This window comes from Apium graveolens, chromosome 7, assembly GCF_009905375.1.
Source record: "Apium graveolens cultivar Ventura chromosome 7, ASM990537v1, whole genome shotgun sequence".
NCBI lineage: Eukaryota > Viridiplantae > Streptophyta > Magnoliopsida > Apiales > Apiaceae > Apium > Apium graveolens.
The window spans coordinates 66284751-66293166 of NC_133653.1; the positions used below are offsets into that span (position 1 = coordinate 66284751).

The 8416-nt window shown below is 34.1% G+C and overlaps 1 long non-coding RNA gene across 3 annotated transcripts; it reads right to left on the minus strand.

Moving 5' to 3' along the window:
- Positions 1 to 5112: 5112 nt before the first annotated feature.
- LOC141675112 (uncharacterized) lies at positions 5113 to 8190 on the minus strand. 3 transcript variants are annotated; one of them, XR_012555895.1, is made up of 5 exons: positions 7899 to 8190; positions 5895 to 6079; positions 5677 to 5810; positions 5506 to 5585; positions 5113 to 5227 (listed from the first exon to the last, which is right to left on the minus strand). It is a non-coding gene; the product is annotated as an uncharacterized LOC141675112 (long non-coding RNA). The 3 variants fall into 3 exon arrangements; XR_012555894.1 differs by having other exon boundaries at positions 5506 to 5810; XR_012555893.1 differs by having other exon boundaries at positions 5148 to 5810.
- Positions 8191 to 8416: the final 226 nt, after the last annotated feature.

The following is an 8416-nucleotide window of genomic DNA, read 5'->3' on the forward strand; positions in this document are numbered from 1 at the left end:
GTACATGTTCTGCTGTAAGTGCTTTGCTCTGGTGAATTCCAGGTGATTGATCTTAGTTTCTTCTACATATTCTCCGAAATCTTACTTGACAGTCTGAATCCCAGTTCTTATATTTTAATTTTTTATTGAAAATATAAGATACTAAATTGTTCTTATATTTTAAATTTTTATTGAAAATATAAGATACTAAATTTGAAAACACATGTTACTGAGACGTAATGTTAAAGTGTGCGTATATTTCATCTTCCCGACTTTTTTATGTGAGTAATATGTTCTATACTCTACTTCCGAGTGGAGTTGTAGGTACTGAGTATTCCGGAATTTACTTCTGGAGCGGTACCTATCCAATACGTTTGTTCTGGTTTGCAATGAGAATGCCAAGTCTTTTTCTGTAAAAATAGAAATTTTGCAATGAATTCTTACTTTCGTCTGGGAATATAAAACCATCCACCTTACCTAAGAAAGTTAGGTTTCCTTTACTTATTCTATCTTCTTGTATAATAAGGGATTAGTACTTAAACAATACACAACTACAGCTAATGACAGGAACATCTGATGAGTTGTACACAAATGAAAGTTACTTGATTATAATATACTGATACAGCATCAGTGACTAGATTACTTGTACTTAACGCCTGGTTTAGGAATCGTACATAAACTGATATGTTCTTTTAACTTTGGCGCTTGTTTCTTCAAGTAGTGCATAAAAAAAATACAAAAACACGGTTTCATTGTTGCAGAAGTATTGACTGTAGTGAACAAGTGTATCATATCATCAGGTAAAATTTGTTTGTCAATATTAGTTAACACTAGAGTGTTTTGGAATGGAAAGAGAAAAATCATTCAAGTCCGGCCAAAACTAAAACTTCGATTTGCAGTTTCTTCGTGATTGTGCATTAAGTTCTTGGAACCTTCGTAAAATATCACAAATTTGTGAGTGCAACTGCAAACTTACAAAGGAGATGGTGAATTGTGGTCCATGTATATATATCCAAAATGTAGAGCGCTAAAAATAATGTGCTATTCGTGTCAACTGTCAAGTTGTGGAGGAGGGACTTTGTCAACATACATCCCAGGTTAAACAACTTTGACGCATGTTTGATTTAGTTGGTCAAGGTTTAGATGCTAATTTTATTTGCTTCCTGAAATAAGTTAACAAACCGCTTTCTTAAGAACCCTGAACGTGGAACTTCAAGGTTTTCTCAGTTTACAATTTTATCCATCAGTTGGCACAGCATACACCAACGCTTCTGCCAGCCAAAGAATAACAAAGCACCATGAGGAAATCAGTAGCGGTAGCTTTGGGTCCAAATTGTACTACTTCAGTAAGACCAACTCAGCATACTCACCCTCCTGATTAGGATTAGTTGACAAGCTTAGCTGTCATTAGCTGTCATCCTATTTATAGTAATGCAACAAAATTGTACAGTATAGGGGTAAAATAGAGAAGGTAATGAGTAGTATATAATCATACAAAGTTAATACAGGAGAGTTAGTTAAAATTCTTATGGTTGTAATCTGTTTCACACACTTGTAAAAATGGTGACCTAATCTCTTCTTCTACTTTTACATTTCTTTATATCCTGATCTAGAATTGCAAAGTTAATATGGTATCAGAGCAGATTATACGGATTCTATTGAAGAATTGATAGATCTTTACTCAAAGTTCATCTCATCGTTATATCAACATCAGTTTGTGGTTTCGCCGATAGTTTCGTCGTCGATTCGCCATTGTTACACCGCTGATTCATCATTCAAGGTGTTATCTTCTCCGAACTAAAATTCATATTTTGTTTCTCCAATTAAAGCTGTACGACTAGCTTTAATTTCTCTGAGTTTCTGTTTTTTTTTTCGATATCGTTTCTCTGAATCTTAGTTTCTTGTTCATAATCGATTCTCGATTTCTGATCTCGTTCTGATTATACTACAAATTGTTAAGAGATTCATGTTTTTCTAAGTGTTTTCTGCAAATTAACACTAGTATTTCAGTCTGATCAAGCATTACAAAGTATTTCCTGAATCTACAGTGATTCTGATTTCAGATCTGTGATTTCTTGAGTAATAACACAATGTCTACACAAAACGATACTGAAAATAATAATACGGTTACAAATCATGATTCTTCAAGCGTTTACTACATTCATCCTTCGGATGCTAGTACTACTCAACTAGTTTCAGTGAAATTCAATGGAATCAATTACAATAACTGGAAACGTTCTATGATGCTCACACTTTCTGCTAAAAACAAGCTAGGATTCGTAAATGGAACAATCATTATACCAGATTCATCTTCTGCTGAGTTTGCTGTTTGGGAAAGATGTAATGCCTTGGTCACTTCTTGTTTATTATTCAATCTTGATGAAACTATAGCTCGGAGTGTGTTGTTCTTGAAGAGTGCCAGAGCAATCTTGATAACATGGCTTTCTTTGCAGAAAAGAAGTTTCAGAGACCTTCTTTTAATAATGCAAATTTTCAGAGATCATATCCAGGAAGTCAGAGTTTCAGGCCTAATACTGGAAATTCTTGGGCTAATGCTGGTAACTCTACTTCTGGGTTTAAGAAACCACAGAAACCTGGTGCTAATTATTTTTGCACACACTGTAAGATATAGGGACACAACATTGACAGGTGCTTTAAAATACATGGCTTCCCACCTGGTTTCAAAGGATTCAAGGAGAAGAAAGCAATGGTATCTTGTGTAACTACATCAGATGTTCTAGATGTTCCAGAAGTTCCTAATGCTGTTAATCAGGGTGCAAACAATAATTCTCCTCTCATCTCAATGGAACAGTACAATCATCTCTTAAGTCTGATTACTAATTAACAGAACTCTGCAGTAAATTCAGACGCTGAACCTCATGCTTTGCTTGCAGGTAATATTTGTCTAATGAGTACTTCTAATCTTAGTTGGATAATAGATAGTGGTGCCACTGACCACATATGCCCTGATATTACCAAATTTATGGATATTAAACCAGTTTCTGAACCTACTTTCATTACCATTCCAAATGGTAGTAAGATTTCGGTATTGAATAGAGGAACAGTTCCCTTGAATGATCACATTATTCTGCATAATGTTCTTCATGCTCCTGACTTTCAATTCAAGTTGATTTCAGTCCATAGACTGTGCAAGGATTTACAATGCAATTTAGTTTTTTCTGATGAAGATTGTTATGTCCAGGACCTTTCTCAGAACATACAACAAATTGCTCTTGGTAGACTAAACTCAGGACTCTACACTGCTGATTCTCTACAGTCTTCTTCTTGCATTTCTTCTCTTTCAGCTGCATTTACCAGTTGTTCCTCTGCAATTGATCAGGCCAAGCTTTGGCATACACGAATGGGGCATTTACTTTTCTCACAATTGAAGATCATACAACCTGACTGTGATATTAAAAGTTGTAAAGATCATATTATTTGTTCAATCTTCCCTCTTGCTAGACAATGCAGACTGCCTTTTTCTCATAGCAGTATTAAAACTAGTGTTGTATTAGAGCTTTTACACATTGATGTATGGGGTCCGTACAAAGTCAAAACTCATTCTAATTGTAATCAATTCTTAACAATTGTTGATGATTACAGTCGTTATACCTGGGTTCATTTACTACAACATAAGTCTGATGTGCCTGCTGTTTTTGCCAATTTTGTTGCTTATGCTGAAAAACAGTTTAATGGCAAGGTATTGTGTGTACGTTCAGATAATGCTTTGGAGTTAACCGAAGGTACCTTAAAGGCATTTTATCTACAGAAAGGAATCATAAACCAGACAACTTGCAGTTACACACCCCAACAAAATGGGGTTGTGGAACACAAACATCGACATTTGTTAGAAACAGCTCGAGCTTTGTTCTTTCAGTCTAAGGTTCCAGAAAAATACTGGGGTGAGTGTATCATTTGTGTTGCTTATCTTATCAACATGATGCCTTTGCAGAGTATAGGTAATCTTACACCTTACTTCAAGCTTTATAAATCTGATACATCCCTTGATCATATTAGAAATTTCGGTTGTTTATGCTACATTGCCACTACCAAGTCTCATCGTACTAAATTTGATCTAAGGGCTGTTCCCGGAGTTTTTCTAGGTTACACATCTTCTCAAAAGGGTTATAAGGTTCTCAATCTTAATAATAATCAATTGTTGGTTTCTAGAGACGTCATTTTTTATGAAAATCATTTCCCTTTTCATCTATCTCCTACCACTACTAGAAAAACGTCAATAGACATCGGCTAAAAACCGATGTCTATGAATGCAAAAATCCGATGTCTTCGTGGGTGATGTTAAAGACCTCCCATTTAACATCGGTTTTAAACTGATGTTAAATATAGCCTATAACATCAGTTCTTTGTTTAAAACCGATTTCTATATCTTGATATTAAATTTCTCATGCATATCTAATCTTCATATATCATCATAATATGGTATTTTTATCAATTTAAATATATGTGAGCTAAGCAAAATCTTTCAGTTTAACCAATAAACTGATGTTACTAGTACCAGTAACAACAGTTTTCATCAAAAACCGATGTTAACAATACCTTTGACATCAGTTCTTAATTGATAACAGATGTCTATTTGTAACAAACTGATATCTATAATACTTAATAACATCAGTTTTTTGTTTTAAGATTTTTTTGATGTAGTATTTAACATCGGTTTTTACTGATATTAATGGTCCACTAGAACTGATGTATTAAGTTTTGACAGACATCATTTTTCATTTTAATGATATTTGTACCTGTTTTATTAATGCACATTTTAAAAATATAGATTCCAAAAATCAATGAACTACTGAAACCAATTGCTGCATAATACCAGTTATCTATAAATCTAACAATCAATATTCAAACATCCGGTACAACAGATTCATCTAATCCAAATATCAAGTACTACACATATCCATTCATATATTCTACTACTGTCTATATAAAGAATTTTACTTGGTACCGACAATAGCATGTAAAATATCATCTGAGGAACGCCCTTATTCTTCTGCATCTTCCCACTCTTTAGTAAAGCTCATGTAGCCTCTGGTCCCATATGCTGATAATAAGCATATGTACCTTTGAGCGTTTTTTTGAATAAATGACTTCCTGTATCTGAAACGGTAATCCCCTCATTAGATTTCTCATTTCTTTTTCAGCCCATGTCTTAACCATTTTTCTTGGATTGTGTCGGCGATATCCATATCTGAAACGGTAATCCCCCTGTACATATCTATCTCTATCCCTGAAATGTTCAAGAATCAGAAGACTAGTAACACTGGCATTGATAAGGCGAATCTGATTGTTTAATTCAGATGCTAGCTTGGACAGAAAAATGCAATACGAATAACACGTAAAGTGCTTCACTGAGTATGCATCTCTACATATGCACATAAATACATATCTCGCATGTATCACTTTTCTCAGAAGCAAGCTGCGAGACAATTGAACATAGTGTGGCAATAGTGAAAGAAATTGTATTATGAAAGTAATAATTACAAGACAAAGGATTGTCACACATACTTAAACACAAGTACTGAAGTTTTGTACACTTTGATCGCTAATTCCTGACCATCAGATCTTGTAGCATGATAAACATTTGCCTGTTAAAATAAAAATTTATAAAAAAACGAAAAATGAGAGTCAAGGATAAAAACATGGAAGAAAAAGAGATTTGTCATTGTTATTACACACATCGCGTAAAATTTCACACAATTCACAAAAATGAAGCTCAATCAACGAGATAAACACTAAAATCCAAGAATTGAACCAAGATAGTGGTCCGTGTGGTTGAATGAATCGACGAGTGCAACAACATTTGATCGGACCTGATGACAAATTATAGTTTCATTAATTAGGTAAATAGGCTTGCTTCTAGCATAACCAAGATGATGAATAAAATTTATGTAAACCTGGGAATACAAATGTCTCAATTGAGTAAAGGCAAGTGCTGCCTGCTTTGGTGTAATGCTGGAAGTTGCAAAAAAGCTCGCTCTGGTGCTTGTGAAGTGTAGATAGCGCATAGACCTGACAAAGTACCTCTAGTATTTGTTTAATACATTTCCCATGAATGGGTTCTTTCAGTTTATCAATAAACCTGATCATGAACAAATCTTGATCAGATAATCGATCAACCATGAATGTGTCTAACTAAATATATTTCCACATATGACATCTCAAGAAAAAGTAATTCAAAAATACTTTATATTTCAACCATAAAACTGTAAGTCTCTCACAAATTTAATTAAGAACTTAGAACTACCACTCAAGAAATATTACATTTTTCTCTATATAATGCTCATCAGCTCATCCATGACTTATGTTGTGCACACACAAACACAAAAAATATAAATTTCTAACCAAGTAAGCTAGCAACAAAAGTTAGAAGTATTCACTTACTGCTGTGGCACTTGTGGTCAAAGACTTGAGCCCTGCGGTGCATGCATGAGCTTCTGGCAACATTGAGAAGTCATTGGTGTCTGTCACATCCTTGTACAACCAACTTAACAATTGACCAGCAAATCTAAAGGCATAGGCAGAAGCCAACAAAGGGAAGAGCTTGTGCTGCTGAGTTTTATAATCAATCACCTAAAGAAATAATGTAATGATTACATCCCCATAAATAATAAGTGTCAATTTGTACTCTTTATACAAAATTGTAATAAAAACTAGGCTTATGTTTCAGTTTATCATCAATGCAAGTCTCAAAATGATACTTCACAATATTAAACAATCACTAAAAACAAGAATTGGAAGCACCAAACAGAACAGAAGCAACTTCTAAGCTTGAAATTTCTTCGTATCAGATGTTCACAAGTTGGGCAGCAGAATCACCAATCTTTTACATTAGTCAACCACCTAATAAGTAATAAGTTGCTAGTTATCCACGAAGTGTAAATGAATTGCAATTCACACCTAATCTCCTAGTTGATTATATCCTATAAATTACAATCAATATATATGTTACCAAGACTCAACAACTAAATTATTAGGTCTCTCACTTAAAAACTAAATACAGATGTATTCTAAGCTGCAAATATCTAGAACTTAAAATACGATAACTACACCAACAAGCTAAGAAAGCATTAAAATTCCACAAGCAATTGAATACATATATCATACCTCTTGAAGCAACAAACCATCCAAAGTATTATACACCCTGACCAAAGTCCCCTTAGTACTGGCAGTAGCAAGAAACTTGTCGTCATTGGTAAGTGCTAAACACACAATCCTGGAACCATGTGCCAAAATAAACCTGGTCTTCTCCAACCCATAAAAATGCTCAATTTTAACTTCCCCTTTCCTCAACCCCGAAACCCGAAACTGTCACCCGATAAACATAATAAAAGAAAATTGCATCAGCGAGCAACTTAAAACCCCACATCACAAAGACTACAAGTACTTAATTAGCTCAGAACTAAAACTTATAAAACATAACAAAGAATATTCATAAAAAGATTCAGATTCAATCCAAACCATGCAATTAATAAAGAAAAAATTAAATCTTTAACTATCAAATCATCAAATTTATAAATAAGGCCACAAATCTTGAAAACAAAAGTAGTAAGAGTTACACTTGTGATTTGATTTTCGGGGATATTTACACTTATGAATAGAATAGAATAGGATCTGTATATAAATGAATTCACAAATTGGCGCTAGCTGAAAAGAATTTTGAATACAAAAGCCAATAAAGTTATCGCCTCTAAAGATATGTGTCTGCCATTGTAGGAATGCGGCTATTCTCACAATAATATTCAGATTGTAAATTAACAAAATCAATCCACACATCATAAAGGCGCATTGTAGCAATGTCCAACTATTTCATAAATTAACAAAAACAATCCTCAAGTAATTAAAAAATTAGGGTTTTAAATTCAAACCCCCCAATTTGAAACTTGTTGTATAAATCTTACCCAGTTCAAGTTAACGTCATTCTTGAGGTTCTCGCCTATTTAAACCCCCGACTCCAAAATTTTCAACCTCTGGACTCGAAACCCCCAAATTGAAATCGAAGTTTTGACCTTGAAGCTTTGGTATTTGACCTCGAAGCTTGTAGAGGGCAGAGTTAGGGGAGTTATGCTCGTCGAAATCGAAGATTGTAGATCTTCATCAGCAATGAGTACACAGTTCTTGTTCTTCATCGGTCAAGAGAGTAGAGAGAGGAGAGAGAGAGAGAGAGAGAGAGAGGATGATGAGTGTTTTTTATTTTTGTTTTATGTTTTTAGATAAGGGATGGGGAGATTTGGATACTTAAAAAATTTGAAGTAAAAATTGGGGGAATTTTTAAGAGGGAATGAAATATTTGGCTAAGGGGGGAAATAGAAGAGGCGCGCTGAATTATTTTTTAAAACAGACTTACAACATCGGTTGGGCTAAAAAGTTGATGTCTATATTAACAAAAGACATCGGTTGATTAAAAACGATGACTAAA